Raw genomic sequence first — 25,789 nt, 5'->3', positions numbered from 1 at the left:
TTCTAAATTTCACGATGTCTCATCTGTTTGAACAAAATACGTTTCAAGGCCATCCTCTTAAAGATGTGAAAACACAGCAACAATATATTCAGTATGTTCTGGCATCCAAAACTTCATATAATAGACTCTGATTCGTAACTATTTTTCAAGTGAGTATGAGTAAGGCGAACCCTATTAAACATTTACTTCAGCATTTCTACTGAAAGTCTCCATTTTAGAAAAAGAATTTAGAAAAGTAAAACAATTCGGTATCAGTGACTAGATTTAGAATCTGGGAGGCTTGTGGTTGACTCTACCATCCCTGAAACGCTCCCTTTATTTGACTCAACCCTCTACCTATTTTCCTTTTACCTCTCTGGCCAGTCCCCTTAAGTTCCTTACTGCAATCTGTAGTCCTCTACCTGTCCTATATTCTCCCTTATTCTATGTTACGGGCTGAACTGCCTCCCCCTCCACTCACCACAAAATTCATATGTTGAAGCCCTAATACCCAGTATCTCAGAATGTAACTGTATTTGAAAATAAGGTCTTTAAAGAGGTAATTAAGTTACAGTGAGGTCTTTAGGGTAGGCCCTAATCCAATTATGACTGGTGTCCTTATACGAGGAAATTTGCACAGAGACATGTGGGCAGAGAAAGGACCACGTGAAGACAAAGGGAGAAGATGGCCATCTTGAAGCAAAGGAGAGAGGTCTCAGAAGAAACCAAAATTGATGACGCCTCTAGAATTGTGAGGAAATAAATTTCTGTTTTTTAAGCCACCCGGTCTGTTGTATTTTGTCATGACAGCCACAGCAACCTAATACACATTATGTCCCCACTTCCACCCCCAACTTCCGTCCCCATCCCAATCTTCACCTAAGATCTTATTCAATGACTTGAATTTGGGTCTACTAAGATGATTCCCAAATCTCTGTATCTAGGCCAGGCATCCCTTCTGTGCTTAAACTAAACCTCTATTAAACACTTACACATATCCCCAAGTGAGCTCCTTCCCCTACCTTCCCCTCTGCTGTGCCAGCTCTCCCCTTCCTGCATTCCCTACTGCGGTGGATAGAACCAATCCAGGTGCCTAAGTAAGGTACCTGGGAGTCATCATCATAAAAACAAAAATAGCTACCACATAATTACTAAACATGTGAGAGCTTTACATGCATCTCCACAAAGAAACGAGAACTCTCATATAGTGCTGCTGGAGTATAAGTTAGTAAAAGCACCATAAACTACTGTTTGACAATATCTATTGAAGGGCACACGCACATACCCAATAACCCAGAAATCCCACCCCAAGATATATAGAAAAACACACATACGCACATACAACAAAGAGCACACAGAAGATGTTCCTAGCCATGTTATTTATAATAGGCCCCAAATAAGAATATCCTCAATGACGGAATGGAGAACAAAACAACTGTTGTATGTTCACACAATGACACACAGTACATCAGTGAAAATGAACAAGTGAGAATAAACCTTAGAAACACCATATTGGGCAAGAGAAGTCTGGACCCCAAACATTGCACACTGAATAGGTCTCTGTGCATAAAATATTTTTCCTCCCCAAAGGTGGGGGCGGGGGCAGGTAAAAAACACACAACACAGGATGTCATCACCAATAAGGCAGAGTAAAGAGACCCCAGCCTCCATCTCCCAACAAATAACGATCAGACAGCTATCCGTGAATGAAAATCGCTCCTGGAGAGCTCAGGAATCCACTTAAGGAGCATCCGCAACATAGTGGGTGAAAAAGCCTGAGGATAACTGCACAAAAAAGGTAAGAAGAAAGTTTGACTTTGCCTTCACCAGCCCATCCCCCAGGCCAGCACTGCTCAGTGCCAAGAGGGAACTCCCCCATGCGAGACAGTTCTCCTTGCCAGGAAAAGGAAAGCAGGTGAGTGACTAGCTTCCCCAGCCTTCCGGGGCATGGCACACAGGACCTGCTGCAGTTTCACCCCACCAGAGACAAGCAAAGCTGACACGTATGGAGAGAGAGCTCGGAACAGGAAGGAGGACCGGGGCTACCAATATCAGCCATGTGGCAGGAGTAACACAATTCCCAGTGGCCTGCTCTGCAGAGGATCCCAGCAGCTTTCACCAGCAACAGGCCTGGTGGACACTGCAGGGCTGGCAGCCTTCATCACTGAGGACCTCACTGCACACCCCAGCAGACTGCTCCACAGAGGACCCCAGTAGGTTTCACAGCTGAAGAAACCAAAAGGCAGCACAGCCTGCTGTAGACCCCCTGCAGATTTCACCACTGAGATTTTCACCCACAGGTTTTCACTCTGACAACAGGGCTGGAGTCCCTCCCCATTCCTTCCCCACGACTTCCCACTTGAGCCCAGGATCCTCACCTGCAGCCAACTCAGGCTGCTGCAGCTGCGTGCAAACAAGACACCAGCCTAGACCCCTGCAGCTGACCCCCACGGATGTGCCTGCCCCTATGGCCCTTGCAGCCACACATGTGCACACCAACAGCTAAGGCCCACATAAGACTCGGACTCTTGTCACTGGTCTGCACAGCTGCACATGCTGGCAGCCAGCCCCTGCAGGCCACTGGCGCCAACTCCCATCACAGGCCTCCAACGCCATGCACATGCCTGCAGCAAGCGCCTGAAGCCACACGAGTATATGGTGACAGCCCAGGTCCCCAGAGCTGCTCAGGCACCCAGAGCAAGCCCCAACTCCTGTCACTGGCCTGCACCTCACGTGTGCCCAAGACAGTCCCAGCAGCCACACCTCTATGCTCACCAGCCTTGGTTCCAGATACTGGCTCCAAAACCATGCATGCCCCACGGCTAGCTCCTACAGACTCACAAGTCAACTCTAACAGCCAGGTCTCCTAGAGTCAGCCCCTGACCCTGCTACTGAACCTCTGACCTTGCCACTGCACATGTATCTGCAGCCAATCCTGCCCACACAGGCACCTGCAGCAGCCCTCGCAGCCAGGCATGTGGCACCAGCTCTGGCCACCACCACCGCCTGTCCTGGTACATAGCCGCTGGACCTACAGACACTGCTGAGGACCTCAAGAGCCCTTGCAGACACTATGGACCGCCTCTGGCTCTCACCAAGGATCACACAGTTGTCGGTGTAGTGGATTCCTGCTGCTTGAACTGACAAGATACCATGCACCCATGGGGCCTGTAGGTGCCACACACCCGTACACTTGGCACCCTGCACCACTAGACCCAGGTTTACAGCGCAGTCCAGTGGGCCGCCACCTGCAGGTGAAGGTCTTTCCTTAGTGAAGTCAGTCCATAAAGTCTAGAAGTGACTGCTTCCTCAAATACACAGATGCCTACAGCAACCAGAAAGAAACAAGGAAAACTGACACCACAAAAAAATCAGTAAATTTCCAGTAACTGACCTCTCCCCAAAACGGAGACAGACGAACTGCCTGACAAAGAATTCAAAAATCTGTTATAAAGATGGTCAGAGAGCTACAAGAGAACACAGATAAACAATTTAATGAAATCAGGAAAACAATACAAGAACAAAATGAGAAGTATAACAAAAAGATAGAAAACATAAGAAAGTACCAAACAAATTTTGGAGCTGAAGAATACAATCACTGAACTGAAGAATTCAATAGAGAGCTTCAACAGCAGACTAGATCAAACAGAAAAAACAATCAATGAACTCAAAGACAGGTCATTTGAAATTATCCAATCAGAGAAACAAAAAGAAAAAAGAATGAAAAGGAATGAAGAAAGCCTACAGAACTTATGGGACACCATTAGAAGAAATAAACAATGCATTATGGGAGTCCCAGAAGAAGAAACAGAGAAAGGGCAGAAAGCTTGTTTAAAGAAATAGTGGTGGAGAACTGCCCAAAATGGGGAGAGATTTGGACATCTAAGTTCTTGAAGCTCATAGATCTCTGTGAACAATTCAATCCAAAGATAACTTCTCCAGGATACATTATAACTTTCAAACTTAAGAGACAGAGAACCTCAAGAGCAGCAAGAGAAAAGAAGCTTGTAACTTACAAGGGAACCCTCCTCACACTATCAGTGGGCTTCTAGCAGAAACCTTACAGGCTGGGAGAGAGTAGGATGATATATTCAAAGTGCTGAAAGATAACAATGCCAACCAAGAATCCATTATCTAGCAAAGTGCTCCTTAAGAAATGAAGGAGAGAGAAAAAGATTCCCAGACAAAAAAAAAAAAAAAAAGGAGGGAATTCATTATCACTAGACCTGCCTTACCAAAAATGTTAAAAGAAGATGTTCGGGGCTTCCCTGTTGGTGCAGTGGTTGAGAGTCCACCTGCCGATGCAGGGGACACGGGTTCGTGCCCCGGTCTGGGAGGATCCCACGTGCCGCGGAGCGGCTGGGCCCGTGAGCCATGGCCGCTGAGCCTGCGCATCCGGAGCCTGTGCTCCGCAACGGCAGAGGCCACAACAGTGAGAGGCCTGCGTACCGCAAAAAAAAAAAAAAAGTAAGTACACTAAACAGTAACATGAAAACATGAAAATATGAAAGTTAAGTAGTCAAATTCAGAAAACTTCAACATAGTGGTATGTTAATCACTTAACTCTAGTATAAAGGTTAAAGGGAAGAAGTACTATAGCTACAACAATTTGTTAATGGATATACAATATGATAAGATATAAATTGTGACCAAAAAAAACCCCCATAAAATGTAGGGGGAGTAAAAGGGTAGTTTTTTGGTATGTGATTGAAATTAAATTGCAGTAACTTTAAAGTAGACTGTTATATCTATAAGATGTATTATGAAAGTCTTGTGGAAATCATAAAGCAAAAACCTACATACATACACAAAGATTTTTTTCTCTTCTTAAAAAAGGGAGCCAAAGCGTATCACCATGGAAAATAATCAATTGACAAAGGAAGAGAGCAAGAGAGGAAGATAATAATAAACACCTATATTTAAAATAAAGATCTCAAATAAACAACCTAACTTTATATTTCAGGGAATTACAAAAAGAAGAACGAACTAAGTTCAATGTTAGCAGAAGGGAGAAAAGAGCAAAGATCAGAAAAGAAATTGATGAAACTGAGACCAGGAAAAAAATAGAAAGGCTCAACAAAATTATGAGGTGGTTTCTTGAAAAGATAAACAAAACTGACAAACCCTTAGCTAGACTAAAAAAAAAAAAGAAAGAGAGCAAGACGACTCTAAATAAAATTAGAAATTAAAGAGGAAACATTACACTGATACTACAGAAATACAGAGGATCACAAAGAGTACTATGAACAATTATATGCCAAAAGATTAGATAACCTAGAAGAAATAGAAGTTCCCAGAAACACACACATCTACCAAGAATGAATCAGGAAGAAAGAAAAAACCTGAACAAACCCATGAGTAAAGAGATTACCCATAAGTAATCAGAAACCTTCCAACACAGAAAACCCCAGGACCAGACCACTTCACTGGCAAATTCTATCAAATATCTAAAGAAAAATTAATGCCACTCTTTTTCAAATTCCTCCGAAAAGTTTAAGAGGATGGAAAATATCGAAATTCATTCCACCAGGCCAGCATCACCCTGATTCCAAAGTCTGATAGTGACACTACAAAAAAAGAAAACTGAAGACCAATATCCCTGATGAATAGAGATGTAAAAATTCTTAACAAAATATTAGCAAACTGAATTTAAGAACACATTTTAAAAGGATTATATACCATGACTAACTGGGATTTATTCCTGGGATGCAAGGATGGTTCACCATTCACAAATCAATAAATGTAATACATCACATTAATAGATAATCATAGGATCATCTCGACAGATGCAGAAAAAGCATTTGACAAAACATGACACCCTTTCATGATAAACACCCTCAGCAGATTGGGTGTAGAAGGAACATAACTTCAACATAATAAAGGCCATACATAACAGACCCACAGCTAACGTCATACTCAACAGAGAAAACCTGAAAGCGTTTCCTCTAAAATCAGGAATAAGACAAGGATGCCAGCTATTACCAGTCCTATTCCACGTGGTACTGAGAGACCTAGCCAGAGCAATTAGGCAAGAAAAAGAAATACAAGGCATCCAAATCAGAATTGAAGAAGTAAAACTGTCATTATTTGCAGATGATATAATTTTTTTATGTAGAAAATCCCAAAGACTCAAGTCTAAAACTGCTGGAACTAATCAACAAATTCAGTAAAATTGAAGGGTATAAAAATCAACAAATAGAAGCAACTGTAGTTATGAAAAATCAAACATCTGAAAAGAAATAAAGAAAATTATTCTATTCACAATACCATCAAAAATAATAAAGTACCTAGGGATAAGTTTAACCAAGGAAACAAAACTACAACACCTTGTTGAAATAAATCAAAGAAGAAACAAATAAATGGAAAAGGATCCCATATTTATAAATAGGAAGACTTAATATTGTGAAATATCCATACTACCCAGAGCCATCTATACATTCAACACAGCCCTATCAAAATCCCAATGACATTCTTCACAGAAATAGAACAAACAATCCTAAAATTTGTCGGGAAGCACAAAAGACCTCAAATAGCCAAAGTAATCCTGAGAAAGAAGAAAAAAAACAGAGGTATCACACTTCCTGATTTCAAACTGTACTGCTAATCAATAGTAATTAAAACAGTATCGTTTGGCATAAAAATAGACACATAGGCCAGTGGAACAGGATAGAGCCCAGAATTAAGCCCCCACAAATACAGTCAACTGATATTCAATAAGGGAGCCAATACACCCAATGGGGAAAGCATAGTCTCCTCAACAAATGGTGTTGGGAAACTGGATAAACACATGCAGAACAAAAAATGGAAAGTGGACCCCTATCTTACACCGTTCACAAAAAACTAACTCGAAATGGATCAAAGACTTTAACGTAAGACATGATACCACAAAACTCCTAGAAGAAAACAGAGGGAAGAAGCTCCTCAAGATGAGTCTTGTTGATGATTTTTTAGATATGATACCAAAAGCACAAACAACAAAACCAAAAATCAGCAAGTGGGACTACATCACACTTAAAAGCTTCTGCACAGCAAAAGAAACAATCAACAAAATGAAAAAGCAACCTACAGAATGGGAGAAACCTTTTGCAAGCCATATTTCAGATAAGGGGTTAATAGCAAAAATATATAAAGAACTCATACAATTCAATTTTTAAAATCCAATTAAAAAATGGGCGGGGGGGGGCCTTCCCTGGTGACGCAGTGGTTGAGAGTCCACCTGCCGATGCAGGGGACACGGGTTCGTGCCCCCGTCTGGGAAGATCCCACGTGCCGCGGAGCGGCTATGCCCGTGAGCCATGGCCGCTGAGCCTGCGCGTCCAGAGCCTGTGCTCCGCAACAGGAGAGGCCACAACAGTGAGAGGCCCGCGTACCGCAAAAAAAAAAAAAAAAAAAGGGCAGGGGAACCAAACATTTTTCCAAAGAAGACATGCAAATGGCCAACAGGTACATAAAAAGATGCTCAACATTACTAATAATCGGAGAAACGCAAATCAAAACCACAATGAGATATCATCTCACACCTGTTAAAACTGCTATCATCAAGAAGACAAGAGATAACAAGTGTTGGTGAGGATGTGAAGAAAAGGGAACCCTTGTACACTGTTGGCGAGAATGTAAATTGGTTTAGCCGCTGCAGAAAACAATATGGAATTTCCTCAAAAAATTAAAAATAGAATTACCATAAGATCCAGCAACTCCACTTCTGGGCATACACCCAAAGAAATGAAAACAGGTTACTGACGAGATATATGCACTCCCATGTTTACTGAAGTATTATTCAATATAGCCAAGACAGGAAAACAACCTAAATGCTTGTCAACAGATGAATGGATAAAGAAGATACGGTATGTATGTACGTATGTATATATACCATAAACACACAATGGAATATTATTCAGCCACGAGAAAGGACACCCTGCCATTTGTGACAATATAGACAGACCTTGAGGACATTGTGCTAAGTGAGATAAACCAGACAGAAAAAGACAAATTAGACAAATACTGTATGACATCACTTATATGTGGAATCTAAAAGAGCCAAACTCTAAGCAACAGAGAGTAAACTGGTGGTTACCAGGGGATTGGGGGTTACAGAATAGGACAGACTACCTTGCTTAAGGGCACAAACTTGCAACAGTAGCAAATAAGCCCTAGATATCTAATGCACAGTACAGTAAATATAGACAATATTGATCAAACTTGCTAAGAGAGTAGCTCTTAATTATCCAACAACTTAAAGAAATGATAATTATGTGATGTGACAAAGGTGTTAAACATTGCTACAATGGCACTCATATTATTAATATATAAATGTATCAAATCAGTATGTTGTACACCTTAAGTTTACAGAATGCTGTATGTCAAATACACTTCAAAAAAAACAAGACAGATAATGACAAATGCTGGTAAGGGTGTAGAGAAATTGAAACTCTTATACACTGCTAGTGGAAATATAAAAAGGTGAAGCTGCTGTGGAAAATAGTTTGGTAGTTTCTCCAAATGTTAAACATAGAGTTACCATATGACCCAGCAACTACACTCCTAGGTGTGTACCCAAAGGAACTGAAAACAGACATTCAAACAAAACTTACACAAGTTTAAACGCGGAGAAAATAACTCTTAAACCCTAACCACCCAAGAAAAGTATCCAGAACATATAACTAAATCCTACAAACCAATAAAAAAAAGAACAAACAACCCAAAAGAAAAAATGAGCAAGAAATATAAACAGACATTTCACAGAAGACTTATGGCAGTAAACATGAAAAAGTATTTAGTCTCATTAGTTTTCAGGGAAATGTAAACTAAGACCATAGACTAGCACTGTATATCCATCAGAATGGCAAAAATTAAGAAGCAGGAAAATGGAAAGTGTTAGCAAGGATGGAGATCATTGGCAACACTCATATACTGCTGATGGAATGTAAACTGGTACAACCACTTTGAATCACAATTTTGGATATCATGTAAAATTCAGCATTCACGTATCCTAAAACCCAATAGTAGCAGCACTACTCAAAATAGCAAAACTCTGGAAACAATTCGGATGCTCACAGAAAGGCAAATAAATAAACATATGATGATGTATTAGCACAAAGGAATATTAGACAATAATAAAAATGAATGACCTACCATTAAAGGCAACAACATGTAGAAACAAACAAAAAAAAAAACAAGAACACAGGATAACTTTTTTGTAAAACCTCAAAAATAAGCAAAACTATACCATATATTGCTTAGGGATACATAAATTTGTGATTTTTAAAACGTTTTAAAAAGGCAAAGAAATGATAAACAAAATTGAAGATAGTAGTATTTCTGATGGGGAGGTTAGAGAATGGTAGTGGAGTTTTGTAAAACTTGACCTCTACCCTATTAGGGTCTCCAGCTGGGCCTGAGAATTAAACTGACTTCAGACAGATTAAAAGGAGAAAAGCATACACATTTTATTTTTTCATGTACATGTTAGCATCCACAAGAAAATGAAGACCCAAAGAACTGGCAAAACCTAAGTGCTCATATATTAGGTGAACAAGGAGAGGCAACTGTGGAAAAGACCAGAGACAGACAGGAGTTATTTTTACAAGGTTTGTTTGCACAGAATACTTAGTCTCAACTCCCGGCTCTAGTGATAAGAATGCTTCCTCCTGGTATGGTAGGCAGAGCATCTTACACTTGCCAGTTTTATCTCCTGCTTTCAGGAAGAATGGGGCGGGGGCAGGGCAGGGGCGGGGTAGTCAGAGCACCCTTCTTGCACCTTTTTTCAATTGCGTTTAGCCCACAATAATCCTTATGCCAAAGTGGTGTATTTTGCCATTCTTCAATAGTGTTGGTTCTCGTGTGTTCTTACACTGGGTGATCAGTTCACAAAAACCCGTACCTTACATATGTGACACACAGCTTCTTTTGCTTGTATTGAATAGTACATATTTTTTAAATATAGAAAACATTTTTAAAATATAAAATAATTATATATTAGCTCTGTGCCAAAAATACAGTAAATAAGTAATATTAACTATTTTTATTGTGAGGGGAAAATACTTACATAAAAGTATAATAGAATTCCATCATGTATATGCTGCATGGTCTCAATAAAACAGGACTTATTTTTTATGGATAAAAAATAACAAGGAAATAAACCAAAATGTTCACAATGACTCCTTCTGAAAGATGAGAGGCAGAGTAAATTACTTTTTTCTGGATCTTCGTGCTTAACTGTACTTATAAATCTGCATTAAGCATGTTTAAATTACTGAGAGTGACAGCAGAACCAAATAGAACAGTCAATGAATACAATGTGTGACACGTATTATGCACTTAACAAATAATCTGTTGGATAATAAAGAAAAGTAAATATCTAATGTCTTCAGTCTTATCAAATTACTAAATGGTTTTGCTTCGCCATTTTATCCTAGCAATGTGACTCTAAGATCAATACAGGATATATTTTAAAGGTCCCACACAGGCTCTTGTGCTACTCTACACAGCTTATCCAATTCTCACTCAGTTGGCATCTCACGAAGACAATGCAGAAACACAGGAGTGGGGCTAAATACACATTCCATTCTTCGTTTAATCTCTCTGGGCCTTTGTTACCCCAGCTGTAAAGCCCAAACAGTACTGTTATGAAGAATAATGAAGATTATACCATAAAAGCAATGTGTTAATAGCTCTGAGTTGCCCTTATCCTCCTATACTTTGAGTATCTTGGGGGTATAATCAGATCTTTGTGACTGACTGACCGTCAGAGTTTCTGAAATAAAAAAGAGGATCAATAATGGCTTCTTAAATAGAATTTTTAAATATCTTCATCTTCCCCCACCCAAACAGTTCTGCCACTTCTGTTTTATAGATTAGAAATTTTCAATGACTAAGATGGTCTCTGATAAAAATCAAAACTATTCTTAAAATTCAGCTCAGGGACTTCCCTGGTGGCGCAGTGGTTGAGAGTCCGCCTGCCAATGCAGGGGACACGGGTCCGTGCCCCGGTCCGGGAAGATCCCACAAGCCGCGGGGCGGCTGGGCCCGTGAGCCATGGCCGCTGAGCCTGCGCGTCCAGAGCCTGTGCTCCGCAACGGGAGAGGCCACAGCAGTGAGAGGCCCGAGTACCGCAAAAAAAAAAAAAAAATTCAGCTCAGAGTGAACTTTTCTTCTCTTTTATGTATTGTACCTTCCTAAGAAGACTGTTTACCTGCAAGGAGAAATTGTATGTTACTTGTGTTGGATTCAATATAATACAATGTGTGGCAAGTGGGAAGCATTTAATATACATCAAAGACTATTTCTTTCTTGTTCCAAAAGTTAAAGGCCTTCATAAATCTCAATAGCTTTAAGGAAGTGTTGGAGTAATCACCCTAAACATGTAAAACTGCTGACGATCAAATTGCTGTGGGCAATTTGATAATAAGCCACTCCTTGTGTTATGAAAGAATGAACCTAGCAACATGCTTTGTCCATGATTTCAGCTTGATGTAATCCTAAAATTGGACAGTATGATTTGTGACAAGTGCACCTGAGTCAACGACAAGATTCCTTAATGAATAGGCTTTATTGAGCTAGTCACTGAGGGAATAAATATGCCCAACTCAGTATCAGGGCTTATCTTCAGGACTTGTAAGGGCAGACTTCCCGTGACCACTCTCATTCCAGCCCAGACTGTGCTCTCTGCATAGCTGAACCATGGCACAAGTGTTAGGTATGTCAAAACTGTTGATAAACTGATAAAATGTCTTGGTTGAAGGTAATTTTAAAAGTTAAAGGTCATTAGCCAAGTTTATTTTTCAACCAATATTACACTCTGCATTTTTCATAGATACCCTCTATACGAGAATAGCCCTTCATGTTTTATTTCTTCCCCAACACACATAATACATGACATCTACAAGCACAAATACCCTGCCAGGCTACAGAATAAGTAAGTACATTCACTATATTGTAACACCATCTCTTTCTACCCTGCTCAAGGAGGCAAGCAGAAAACTACTTTAAGATTAAGTGTAGATCTATCCTAATTCAATTGTAAAAGTAAAATAATTACAGAGAAAGTCAGGTTATACTTGGAGAAAAAAGTGCTATTGGTACATAGTTCAAGAAGATTTACATGAAAAATCTTATCAAAGAATCCTATAATGAATTTAAACAAAGCCAAATGTTAATAAACATCCAACTAAAATCATTAATGCACTGCTTTGCTGATTCCTTTAATATTAAGAGCCCCTCAACAGATCTCTGAAAATTACTACCTATGAATACTGACTGCTTCTAGCTCTCCCTTTTGGAAATCCTGTACTTGCCTATTCATGAACAAAGAAGAAATTTCTAAAAGAAATAAAATGAAATATTAGCAGTGTATCATCTGAAGAGGTATGATTAACATTTACTATGTTACTAAAAATTTTTAAATAGGGAGGTTGCCCCTCCATCCACCCAATTAAACATGATTAAATAGGTGACATATTAAAATATAGGCTCTAATCCTTACTCGTGATTGGGGGGAACACGTATAACCACTAAAAGGAGATGGGAATGCTTTCATGATTCCCATATTCTTGGCAGAAAATTACATCTTTGTTTCTCTCACTAGTAATTCAATTCTAAGTAAGTTTTATAACCTAAGAAGATGAGATTTAGACTAATGAATTATTTGGTTATTAAAAAATACATATGCTGATAAGCTGTACCTTTTTCCCATGAAAAGTGCAAAATTGCAACCAAACAGTATTTAAAAGCTAAGGATAGGGGGCTATATCCCTCCACATGTTTTATAGGGTTTAGGGTATCACTTGTATTCTCATTCAAATTGATTTAAAACATTAATGAATTTTCCTATTTCCAATACAATGGTGAAATATGTTTTATACATCCTGTTGGAAACAATAATCTGTAAAAGTACTTAAAAAACATCTTTCAAAGGCACTGAAAAACATCTTTCGAAAGTACTGAAAAATAAGAAGACAGTAAGAATTTATCAAGTCATAACTAAGAGGGGATCTCAACAAATGGTGCTGGGAAAACTAAATATTTACATGCAAAGAAAAAAAATGAAGGTGGACATTTACCTTACACCATATATAAGAACTAACTCACAATGGATCAAAGACCTACATGCAAGAGCTAACACTATAAAACTCTTCAAAAACATAGGGAGAAAGCTCCATGACACTGAATTTGGCAATGATTTCTTGGATATGTCACTAAAAACATAGGCAACAAAAGAAAAAAAAAAGATAAATTGGACTATATCAAAATTTTAAACTTTTGTGCATAAAAGGACACTATCAACAGAATAAAAAGGTAACCTACGGGGGCTTCCCTAGTGGCGCAGTGGCTGAGAGTCCACCTGCCAATGCAGGGGACACGGGTTCGTGCCCCGGTCCGGGAGGATCCCACTTGTCGCGGAGCAGCTGGGCCCGTGAGCCGTGGCCGCTGAGCCTGCGCGTCCAGAGCCTGTGCTCCGCAGTGGGAGAGGCCACAGCGGTGAGAGGCTGGTGTACTGCAAAAAAAAAAAAAAAAAAAACAGGCACTGGAGAAAATATTTACAAATCATATATCTGATAAGGAATTCATATCTGGAAACAAATAACTCCTAATACTAAACAAAAACTGAGCAAATTCAAAAATGGGCTAAGGACTTGAATAGACATTTCTCCAGAGAAGATATACAACCAGTCAATAAGCACATGAAAGGATGCTCAACATCACTAATCACTGGGGAAATGCAAATCAAAATCACAATGAGATACCACTTCACACCCATTAAAATGGTTATTAAAAAAAAAAGATGTGGAGAAACTGGAACCCTTGTGATTGCTGGTGGAAATGTAAAATGGGGCAGCTGCTGTGGAAAATAGTATTATTGATTCCTCAAAAAATTAAAAATAGAACTACTATATGATCCAGCAATTCCACTCCTGGGTATATACCCAAAAGAAATGAAAGCAAGGACTCAGATATTTGTACACCCATGTTCAGAGCAGCATAATAAACAACAGCCAAAAGTGAAAACAACTAAAGTTTCCAATCAATGGATGAACTGCTAATCAAAATGTGGTGTGTGTACACACACACACACACACACACACACACACACACACACACACAGGAATATTATTCAGCCTTAAAAAGGAGTGAAATTCTGATACATGTTATAACATGAACCTTGAAGACATTATGCTAAGTGAAATAAGCCAGACACAAAAAGACAATTATTACATGATTCTACTAATATGAGGTACCTAGAATAGTCAAATTCACACAATGTAGAACAGCAGTTACCAAGGGCTGGGGTGAATGGGGTAAGGAGGATATTGTTTAATGGGTACGGTTTCAGTTTGGGATGATGAAAAAGTTCTGGAGATGGATAGTGGTGCTGTTTGCACAACAATGTGAATATACTTAATGCCACTGAACTACACACTTAAAAATAGTTAAAATGGTAAATTTTATGTTACGTATATTTTACCACAATTTTTAAAAAAGTGAAATGGGAATGAAAAGTCAGCATGGAAAACAAATTCTGAAGCCACATTTCCTCTAAAGGGTCCTTGCTGATCTTGGAAAATTAGAACCTTTGTTTTGATTGATTCTCAGGGGGACAGATACAGAAATAAAACTGAGGGCCATCTCACCTAAGACCCTCCCCACAATAAGCTGGAATCCCAAAGGGCTACATCCTTAAATAAGAATCCGAAATCTGAAGCAGATTATAACCTAGGATCAAACTGCTTTTCTCAAACTTTAAACTTGGTTTATAACCCATCCCGGATTAGAATACTCCCAAAGTGTCTGTCAGAAGCAAATGCAAATTTTCTAAGTACCTACGCTGTGGGCCTAAAAATAGTCTTAAATAATTTTTCAAATGTAGTATCGAGGGCCCAGTCGAGGATAATGGAATACACAGGAAACTAAACAGGAATAAGAATAAGCAGAAACAACAGACAGGAAAAAGTGGTCAGGAGATAACTTGAGAAATTGGAAATATCAGATGCAGACAAAAAAATAATTGTGTTTTCTGTGATAGGATAAACAAAAGACAAGTTGGAGTTTTTAGCAGAGAAGTGAAAACTATACACAGTGACACAGTTTGAAAATAGAAAAAAAAAATAGAAAGTCAAGAATTAAAAATAAAATAACCCCAATTAAGAACTGAATAGAGAGGCTTAAAAGCATATTAGATGCAACTTAAAAGATATTTAGTAAATGGGAAGACAGGAGAAAAGCCTAGAGGTATGCTAGAGCTGGCCTGAACCAGCCTGTGAAAGCCAGTTATGTGCAGCTCCTTCTAACTCTGCCTCAGTGAAGTCATGCTGGTTGCCTGAAACTGCCCTTGTGAATATTTACATAACTATGGAAATCAACAACTGCTACAAATCAGGGCTTTTTTTCCCCCTGGAGAACCAGTTTAACAGCACATCACTGGAAGCAACCATACAGAATTCAGGACAGAGAGACACAAAGATGATGAATGCATGACAGAGAGTAAGAAATGTGAAGAACACATGAGAAAGTCCAATATATATTTAATTGGAGTTTCAAAAGAAACTGAAGAAATTGAAGAACAAGAGAATGGCAGGTGAGAAAATGGCTAAGATTTTTCCAGAACTAATGAAGTCATCAAATCATAGCTTTAAGAAGCCCAATGAATCCATTACAGGATAAATAAAAAGAAATCTGCAGTGAAGTAAGACTGACCACTGTACCATTAGAGTAACCTATTTATTTTTTAATCTATGAATTCTTTTCTTTAAAAATTGTAAGTGTTACCAGAATTCAGACAGGTGGGGATTTATTTTCATTACTTTTACCCAGAACACAATGAAGCCTACACTTTGGACCTGCAGATTCAGAACCTTGTTACCTCAAGAAAGTTTTCTTCTACTTTTATTTTTCTCTTTTGTTACATTTATTCTGATCTCTCCCTTAGAAATACCTTATTCTCCTCTCTCTGTCCTCAATATCTGTCATCTTTACCCTCGTCACTTCACTTCCCTGTCATCATTTTCTCCTTATTCTGGGCAATCTCAAATACTCAATATAGGATTCCATTTTCCACAGGATTAGCTCTGTTCTTTACAATTGCCATTGCAGATTTTTATCCCGCTATTGCATTTTCAGGTTTTTTGTTTATTTTTAGCTCCTCTTAAAATCATTTCAGCTCCTCTTAAAATCTCATTCTGATTTTTTCTTATGACTTTTTGTTTTGATTTCATAGAGGTCATATTTTTTGCTCTCTTGCTAAGAATAAAATCTTACATTTCCACAAATATCTTCTGTATACCATGATAAATCATACAGAATGATTCTTAAGCCTTCCCTCATCATCTTTGGGTAATGGTTCCCTTCTTTTATGCTACAGATTTCTTTCATAATTTCCATAAAGATTATTAACTTTGAAATAAGAAAATGTACAATTTTTAAATGGCAGAGTATACAGATCACCCTTGATTCCCGTCACTATCCATTGGATGGTGAAATTTTGCTCACATCTTGAATTTGGTCAGGTTTTGTGTGTACAGGCTGATGCACACAGGCCATGGCTCCATTTATAATACTCGGCAGACAGTACAACTATGCGGGACTGATCTAGGATCTTCCATGATTCTCTCATATTATGAGGAGAATTTTGTTACTATAACATCAGGAACATGCTGCAGTTTGTCTTTTAAGAGAAAAAATAAATGCTAATCTGAAACCCTAAGAGCACAACTCTTGCAGGTTTCCTCTTAACACCACTTCTACAGCTGCATCGCATCCCTGGAAAGCAATATCCTAAGTTTCCTTTCATTCTCCTCCATACTACATATTGGAAATGTTAGTCTATGAATGGATACACAAAGAATGGTGCTGAAGGTAGTTTGGAAGAGTTGAGAGTGGGGGGAGATAGAGCAATCTCTAGTCAAGTTAACTGGCTTGTAATATGTCATGAAATACAGAACATGATGGAAACAGGCTTCCAACAGTCATTCATGGTAACCTTCATCTTGGAAGTATGAGTGAACAATGGGAATAGATCAAAGCCTCTTTCTAACTTCTCCTCCTCATCTCATTTTATTCTCCTGTGTTAGAAGTCAAAGCATAAATACACCACTAAGGCTTTCTCAGTCTACTCCAACCTCAATGTAGTAAGTAGTTAGTGGAAATGCCTCTAAAACTAAGAAACAGTTGATTGCTACTTAACTCTTTGGTGCTGTTATGGGACTATGTGCGTAGCTTAACGGGAGCTGGAAGAAAGCACATCACACATAGCTAGCCTAAAGTCAACATTGTTAAAGAAGTACATTTTCTAAAACAAAAAGACTGATATTTTAATCTCTGTGTTTGAACATACAGTCGACCAAAATATGGTGACAGGTATTAACTAATACAGAAAGAGTGAAATAACTAGAATTCTTTCACAACAGGAAGATGAAGATCAAGACTTACCATGACCGTATACATTTTTAAAGACCTGTGACAATGATTTTATACGTGGTGATGTAGACACTGATTTCTTCTCCATATCACTTAGAAGTCTGAAAATAGTCATTTTAGGATGATTTTTTAAAGTTCTACTCTAATCACTCTACCCAGTAAACACACAGAATTTGTTATTCCAGAAGGTGCTCAAAGGCAATGATATAAACAGCACTTAATCTAATTCACAGATGATAGCTCTAAATAGGTAAGTAAGGAAAGCTAGGCTTATTTTGAGGACACGTCCTGACCATCCCTGCTGATATTCTTGAGAACAATTACCAGAACCTCATCCCCTCAAATGTGGAAAAAAAATTCAAATTTGGGAAAAGCTTCATTCTTTTTCCTTTTTACATATCACAATGAACATTTCATTAATAAAGTCAAGCTGAGCTCACTATTTCTTATTTGACAATGCCCCCCCCAAACACTTAGTGTCTAATGGATTTCCCTTAATTAATAGCTAACATTTAATGAACCCTTACTGTGTGCCAAGTACTTTACTAAATGCTTTACATAATTAACTCATTTCTCTGAAGGAATGCTATTATTACCATCAGCAGTTTAAAGATAGGAAACAAAAGGGACACAAAAGTCAAATAATTTGCCCAGTTTTTCATTCCAGTTACTACTGCTACATCACAAATTACACCAAATGTAGTGGCTTGAAAAACGATTTTATCATACATGAAATCTGGAGGTCAGGAATTCGGACAGGGCACAAAGGTAGAGGCTACAACTAAGAAGACTCAACAACTAGGGATGTCTCAATGGCTGGGGGTGGGAGTCATCTGGGGAAATTTTCACTTGCGTGTATGACTGTTGATGCTACTGTCATCTAGAATCTCAGCTGGAGCTGTCAACTAGAGCACCTACATATGGCCTCTCTTGTGTCCTGGGCTTTCTTCACAGCATGGAAGCTTCAGCATAGCAGGACATCTTGCATGGCAGCACAGAGATCCAAGTGCGAGTGCCCCTGAAAGCAAGGTGGCGGCTAAATTGCCTTTTCCAACCTAGCCTCAGACGTCGTTCAGCACTTATGCCACATTCCATTAGTCACAGGCAAATCACAAGCCTGTGCAGATTCAAGAGGAGAGGATAGAGACCCCTCCTCTCAACAGAGGAGTGTCAAGGTCACGGCCTATAAAGAGCAGGGGGCTGGAAGTTCAGCCATCTTTGGGAAATACAACATACCACCATTGTATTGCAGAGATTCACAGTGCATGTTTTTTTTTTTTTTTTTCCCTGCGGTACGCGGGCCTCTCAGTGTTGTGGCCTCTCCCGCCGCGGGGCACAGGCTCCGGACGCACAGGCTCAGCGGCCATGTCCCACGGGCCCAGCCGCTCCGCGGCACACGGGATCCTCCCGGACCGCGGCACGAACCCGCATCCCCTGCACCGGCAGGCGGACTCTCAACCACTGCGCCACCCGGGAAGCCCCCACAGTGCATGTTCTTAACTACCATACCCAACTGCGAGCTCAAGAAGTGGCACTGTATATAGTGCTTAACAACCAAGCTCTTGACCTAGTCCAAAAGTTTTGGAATCTGGAATGGGCAAAGGGACCAAGGGGAGGGTGAGTTCTGAAGAGGCTTCTTTAGGCTATATTCCCTTCACGCTCATCCCCCCCTCTGGAAGCCATCAGTGAAAACAGAGGATTCTCTACACCACCAAGAAAACAGAAGAGTCTCTTATAATCTCTCCACCATGATAGTTCCCAGGGGTGGCCAATTCCATCATAAAAATCAATTTAAGTGTTTCTGAAAGATGGCAAGCGATGTCCCATGGATATCCTCCTCTCATGGTGGTCTGTGCACCACCATCTGGTCATCTGATGTCAAATATTACAGACTTAACCCAAATCAGACCTTGATTTCTGAGGTCGCATTTAATACTGCCACAAGATCCACATTATTTACAAATAAATCAACAAATAGTTCAAATTCAGATGGGAATCTATAAGTCTAAGAGCAAGTTTCCAGAACCTTTTTTAGGGAGTAGAGGAGTTGGAGGAGCCATTCAAAACAAGTAATTTTTTATATCACTTTATTTCATATACAAGTGATATAATCAAAGCTTACCACTGATTCCACTGCCAATTTCAAGGGTTTTGGATAAACTAAAGCACAATTGAGAGACTGGAGAATCAGGCTATTTAGAGACTCTCCAACGTTAAATCTTTCAGGATCAGATCACTGGCACAAAGCCAGGCAAACAAAAGGTACAAACTGACTCACTGGACTAAAAACCCACCCTTCATTAGCCGCAGAGGAAGAATGATGTTTTAAAGTGGTACAGTTATTATTTGGGCTGTGAACAAATACCTCCCCATTAACAGTCCCTCAGAATACTAGTCTGAAAAACCTTGGTGTTACCAAGGAATTTCATTAAATCTGGTGGGGGGTTTTTTGTTAAAAATAATAAAATCATTGTCTTCAATAAAGTGTTGGTTGATACAAGGGAAAAACCAAGAATGCCTTCCCTCTCTTTTGGTTTACACCCTAGGTGAAGGCATGAAAACACAGTCAGCTACAATGCACTGGTGGTTTATTTACAGAGAAACATTCTGGCAAAATTAGCATAACTGGTTAAGTGTTACTTATTTGGAAATCCTGGTGTAGCAGTAATTAAAAAAAAAAAACAAAACTGCTTTACCAGTTTAACTTTAAAGAAGTCAAGTCAAATTTTCATTTTGAATAAAATTTCAATTGACACAGACAACTTGAGCTGGACTATTAAAACCACCAAACAGCAGAGGAGACATTTCATGAATAAACTCCCCTGTTAACACTTTGTCTACATGGATTTTTCCAGAGGTACTGTGTTCTGGCTACATGAGGCTGGCTTTGTTTCTTTCAATAAATTAGAGAAGGGCAAAAGGTGGGGAGGGGAATGTGACAATCACACTTAATCCACACCAGGCCGCCATATGTCACTTTTGTCCTTTGCTGGTTCATTGATTATTCATGAATTCACTACCTGAAAAATGCTATATTTATCTTTACAGTCACAAAGCTGTCAATTCAGTTCCAAGTATGCCTGCCTTTGTTTTCAGTGAAATGCACACTTTGGGAGAAGGCGGCCTTTTGTATGACACTGCCCTATGCTATAAAACAGGTATAAAAAAAAATCTGATATAATATAGGTGAGTTTCAATGTTGATACTGACCTGAACATTGTTATTATTTTGTAATGACTGTTAGATCAAAAGAAAATGAAGCAGTCTCGGCTTTTAGAGCCTTTGGCCTCTAAAGATTTCCAGAGAGGCCCTAAATCCTACTCCCTACTGTATTTTGTTATCAATGGTCTTACTGTTTCCATTTCTTTTCTTCTTTTATACCTGCTTGTTTCTGGTAAGTATCCTCTGCTATTATGTTACCTGCTCAAAGCTACCTGCGTTCCAACCACTGCTTCTCTGGGATGCATTACATCAGTTCTAGCTCAGAATCTGCCTGAAAGTTTCCTTTTCCCACATACAGTCATTGCCTTGAAGGATTCCACAGGTCATTTAAATTCCAACTTGTTTGCCAGCACATAGAGGAGACATACTTTTAGAAACGCAAAGAGACACTCAGCTTTCAACACTACCTACCAGACAAGAAGACAGGGAAGATAAGCTTGCCTAAAGACATTTTAAATGCTTCCCTGATGGCTTCAAGCTTAAAACTACTACCACAAATCCATCATCTTTGTCCTGAGGGAGAAAGTCAGAGGGAGAAAATAGATTAAAACTATACTTGCATCCTAAAAATTCTGTGAACAGCTTGAAGGATAAAAAAGCAAAGTGAAATCTACACTCCCAAATTACTGTCATTTTAAAGTTTTGTGATAAAAGCCAAAAATGTAAATTGAATTTAATTTTCCCTAGGTGTGCTCAACAACAATTTTGACATGAAATGTCAAACATGTGATAAAGGTTCTTTAACAGTTAGTGACTGAGGGTAAAGACCTAATCCAAAGAGAAAAATAGCACTTCATAAATAGTTCCAACAGATCGTGCATTCTTCCATGTTTTATTTCAATTAATCTTTTGAGGATACCTAAAAGTCTCTTTCTAATTCAAGAATGTGATTAAGACCTGCACCTCCATTAACAGGAAAATGAGGCAGAAGGAGCCTTAATACTTCAGAACTCCAATATGATGTAAGACTAAGTCATCAAATTCCTAACATGATTAACTTATGAGATCAATGTTCATGTCTAAAAAAGCAAAAGAAAAAAAAGATTCGAACACAGCTTGACTGTTTTCATGTTTTAAAAAATAATTTAATCACAGAGATTTATTCATGTTAGTGCCTAATTGTTTTATAGGACTGTCTACCTTCAGAAAATGCATCACTCCTTGTTCAGTCATCCAGGATCGAAACCTGGGCCTCTTCTGTCACCCTGCTTTCATTAGTCAGGATTAAGTTCAACCACATACAACGTGAGCAAAAACAAACAATCAGACAAAGCCATCAGCTTACACAAGACAAAAAGTAATTGTATTCTGACAAAAAAAGACGCCCAGATGTAGTCAGGCCAGTGTATTCTAGTTCACAGCGCCAGGCCCTTTCCCTCTTGATGACGTGCCGTTCTCAGCATGTGCCCTCCCCTTCAAGGTGCAAGATGGCTGCTTGAGTGCCTGCTATCGCATGCCCGTAACAGCCAGTAGGAAAGAGGGGAAGGAGGGCTCAATCCTTTCAATAACACTTTCTAGAAGTTCCACACAGCACTTCCGTTTTCATCTCACTAGGCTGAATTTAGTGATAGTCACATCTAGCTACAAAAAGACTTGAAAATGCAATCTTTTCATTGGGCAACAATATATCCAACTGAAAATTAGGGTTCTGTTATACAAAGAAAGAAGGAAATGTTTGCCAGAATGAGCACGGTCACAGTCTCCAGGATTCTTCTCTCTTACTCCCCACATCCAGTCCTCTCAGCTCACCACCGTTATTTAGCTAAGTCAACCCTATCAGCATGGTTGTAATTCACCTTATCATCATCTCTGCCTGAACTATAACATCCTAACTGATCTCCCTGAGCCAGGTGGAAATCAGCTATTCCATTTGGTCACAGAAACTAAAGAAAAGCGTGGGAAGAGACATGTGAGTGGGAGGCACCATCACTTCTCCTTCAGGCTCATACAAGCCACCCTGGCAAAGGAGGAACTCTGCTCTTCCATGCAAACGTATTAAGGTCCCTAGGGAAAGACAGAGAGACTGACTGCAATCTGGTGTCTGTGTGATTGTGGAGAATCTTGCTGGGGTTCAGTGGTTAGAGATGAGGGTCTTCACAGAGCAGGAAATCATCTGTACCTCAAAAAGCACTTCTCCGTGGGCAGAATCAAAAAATTATCAACAGAATTCTATACTCAACAAAAATATTTTCCACAAATGAAGGCAAAATAAATACTTTTGCAGACAAATAAAAGCTGACAGAATTCACTGAAAGCAGACTTGCACTATGAGAAATTTTTTTAATTGAAATATATTTGACATAAAGCATTGTGTAAATTTAAGGTGTACATGTTGATTTAATATTCATATTTGGAATACGACTGCCTTTGTAGCAATAATCAGTACCTCCATCACATTACATAATTATCATTTCTTTTTAGTGGTTGGAATAATTAAGTTGTCTCTTAGCAAGTTTGATGATTATAATACAATATTATCTATATTCTCTGTACTGCACATTAATTCTATAGGACTTATTTACTACTTGGTGCAAGTTTGTCCCCTTAAACAACATCTGTCCTATCACCCCTACCTTCCATCCTCTGGTAACCACCATTTCACTGTTTTTATGAGTTTGGCTTTTCTAGATTCTTCGTATAAGTGATATCATACAGTATTTGTCTTTCTCTGACTTATCTCAATAGAAATATTAAAGTTCTTCCAGCAGAAGGAAAATATCAAATGGAAATTTGGAACTACAAAAATAGAGGCCTACAATGTAAATACATGGCTAATTGTTAAGGACATTTTTGTCTCATTTTTAATCTTTTTAAAGGTTAATTGAAGTGACATCAGCAAGATGGCAGAATAGGAGTTTTCTACTGTCTTTTCCCCAAAGACCAATGATTAAGACGATCACCTACCGAGAAGAGTGCTTTTGTGCAACTGCAGAGTCCAGCAGAGAAGTTCCAGCACACTACGGGAGCAAAAACAGCAGAGATTAGATGCAGTGAAGAAGGTAAAAGGAACATATTACCCCCTCCCCAAGGTGGTGCGGCTCAGTGCCTCTCGCCAACAATTTCTCCCACCAGGGAAAGTGAGAGCATGTGAGTGCGTGCCCAGCTCCCCCAGCTGTACAAGGTGCTGCCAAAGGGGCCCACTTCTTTCCTGCCCCATCCAGGGCACTGAGGTGAGCTGAACAACGACGGTCAGGGAGGGGCTGAGAGAACAGCTGCCAGAGCCGGGAATGGGTCAAAGGGACATGGATCCTATTAACCATTTCGAGGACAGCATCAGGAAGCCCACCCCTGAGTTGCTGGGGATACCTCCCCTGCACTTCCCCATCTGTGCACCTCACTCACACATACTCCCACCCAGTGGCAGGCTCCCCATGCATATCCCCCCTGCCCCACACTTCCAGTGAAGGGATGTGTTCAAAGCTCGGTATGCAAATAAAACTGTGTTTAAAGAGATGTAAATACAATGGAATGTTATTGAGCCATAAAAAAACAAGGAAATCCTAGCATTTGCAACAACGTGGACAAACCTGGAGGACATTATGCTAAGTGAGATAAGCCAGACAGAGAAACAAATATACTGCCCGATCCCACCAATATGGAGAATCTTAAAAGGAAGTTGAACGCACAGAAACCGAGTAGAAGGGTGGTTGCAAGGGGCTGGGGTGGGATGGGGAAATGGGGAGAGGTTGGTCAAAGGGTACAAATGTTTAGCTGTTAGATTAATAAATCCTGAGGATCTATGTACAGCATGACTACAGCAAACACAGCATAATGTACAGTATGGTGACTATATTCTGGTATTATATAACTGAAATTTGCTAAAAGAGTCGATCTTAAGGGTTGTCACACACACACACACAAAAAGTGAGGTAATGGTTGTGTCAACTTGATTGTGGAAATACTTTCACAATCTATACAAATATCAAATCATCATGTTGTACACTTTAAATATGACAGTTTTGTCAATTATAAGCCTGGAAAAAATTGGCTGTTTAAAGCAAACTTGATAATAATAAAGTATGTGGGTTTATAACATGCAGAAATAAAATATATGATAAAAATAGCACAAGATGAGAGTGCAGAATGGAAGTATATTGTTGTAAGATTCTTGTGTGAAATGGTATATATATTACTTAAAGGTAAATTAATAAAGTTAGATATATAAACCCTAGAGTAACTACTAAAAATAATAAAACAAAAGGTACAGCTATCAGCCAATAATGGAGATAAAATGGAATCACGAAAAATACTCTATTAATCCAAAAGAAAGTAGAAAAACATGAAGAAAGGAACAAGGATGAGACACGTAGAAAACAGAGAGCAAGACGGCAGATTTAAACTTGATCATATTGAAAATAAATGTAAACTGTCTAAACACTATGCTTAAAAGGCAGAGATTATCATAATGGATAAAAGAAAAAAAGCAAGACTCAATGATATACCATCTGCAAGAATTAGTTGGTCAATGACACTAATGTTCCTAAGGTCTACAAAAATATAAAATAGCCTCTTCCCTATACCTGGGAAATTACTGGATAGTGCAGGAAGGAGGGTCCAGAAAGGTCCTCACTTCACAGTGGGTCAAGAAATTTTGCGTCAATGAAAAATTTCGCTGCCAGGGAGTGAACAAATGCAGAAAGTCAGAATTACGGATTCTGCCTTTCTGGCAGCCCTAACATAGAATGTGCTGAGAAGACAGACACTTTGAGTGAATTCAAGCCTCCCAGCCACATGGAGAATAACATTAATTAGAAAAGGCTGGGGGAGTCAGTTGTCCTAATTCATATCACACTGACCCCCTGAGGCTTCTGCAAAATCAAGCCCCCAATACCAATTAACTCTACAACAGTCATTGTGCAATGCGGAAAAACTTGGTGCTGTACCCAGTCAAGGATTACATCATTTGCAGGAGCTAACAGACATGTTGGCTACATCCTGGCAAGTAGGGCTATCAAACATGCACGTCAGCCTGCTGAGCAAGTCAGCCCAATAAAATAGGTAACCAGGCAATGGCCCAGCATTTTCCTCCTCTGTGAAGTAGAAGCAAGATATACATTTCACTCAGTCTCTTTCATAAATAGGAAGCTATGAGCAACTGCATTTTTTACCATACAGGTAATTTCCCTGATAAGCATTACAAAGTGACAAAAAAAAATTTCTTAAGAGTTAGGGCAGGGCG

General features: G+C 39.3%; 1 protein-coding gene across 3 annotated transcripts in view; it reads right to left on the bottom strand.

Moving 5' to 3' along the window:
- COA1 (cytochrome c oxidase assembly factor 1) overlaps positions 1–25,789 on the bottom strand; it is an 89,958-nt gene that overhangs the window by 21,407 nt on the left and 42,762 nt on the right. For all 3 annotated transcript variants that reach the window (XM_082846057.1, XM_082846056.1, XM_082846058.1), the window contains exon 2: positions 23,515–23,567. The gene's annotated coding sequence lies outside the window, so the exon portion shown is untranslated. The remainder of the gene's footprint in view (positions 1–23,514; positions 23,568–25,789) is intronic.

This window comes from Leucopleurus acutus (assembly GCF_964270905.1).
Source record: "Leucopleurus acutus genome assembly, chromosome: 9".
Taxonomy (NCBI): domain Eukaryota; kingdom Metazoa; phylum Chordata; class Mammalia; order Artiodactyla; family Delphinidae; genus Leucopleurus; species Leucopleurus acutus.
The sequence above is the reverse complement of the archived record's forward strand: the minus strand, read 5'-3'. Positions and strand labels throughout refer to the sequence as shown.